The sequence below is a fragment of the Physella acuta genome, unplaced genomic scaffold, assembly GCF_028476545.2.
Source record: "Physella acuta isolate Inbredline_101_S28 unplaced genomic scaffold, ASM2847654v3 ptg000062l, whole genome shotgun sequence".
NCBI lineage: Eukaryota > Metazoa > Mollusca > Gastropoda > Physidae > Physella > Physella acuta.
Window position 1 is genome coordinate 290,535 of NW_026731582.1, and position 729 is coordinate 291,263.

The following is a 729-nucleotide window of genomic DNA, read 5'->3' on the forward strand; positions in this document are numbered from 1 at the left end:
AATTCAAACGAAATTTTTTAAATAACTAAATTAAACATAGAGAAAGGAAAAAAAAAGAAACACCGACGCCCTGTAATATTTGTTCCACAGACTAACGATTTTTGCTAAGTTAAACTAATTTTAAATTGCGAGTCGCAGAGAGATATGATTGTAAGCTACGTGTGATGACGCAAATTAAACGTCACAGAGGCCAAGCAGAAGATAGCAGAAACAAAGCATAGCGTAGTCAGGTTGACCAATAGAATTGCAGATGACAATCACGTGTGACGTCAAATGACCACTGAAGCGTGGGTCAGCAGTTAGAGATAGGTGGTAGCGCTAGAGGAAATATGTAGAGAGTTGGATGTAGATGGTGTTAGAATATATATATATATATATATATATATATATATATATATATATATATATATATATATATATATATATATATATATATATATATATATATATAAAACTATAAATTTATAGACCGGCAATTTCCGCCAGATTTATTTTCTCTAGATGTGCCAGTACACTAGACAACAGCATATACCGTATGCATAAAAAAATGTATGGATCAACAACAGTATGAGGTTACGTGATTTGATTTCACATATCTATAAATGTGTACAATTATTTGGCTCTCCATGCAACATATACACGATAAATCAAGCATTCGATCAATCATGATAAATACACGATACACGTGATAAGCTAAGCAATCAATCGCTATAAATACACGACATCCGT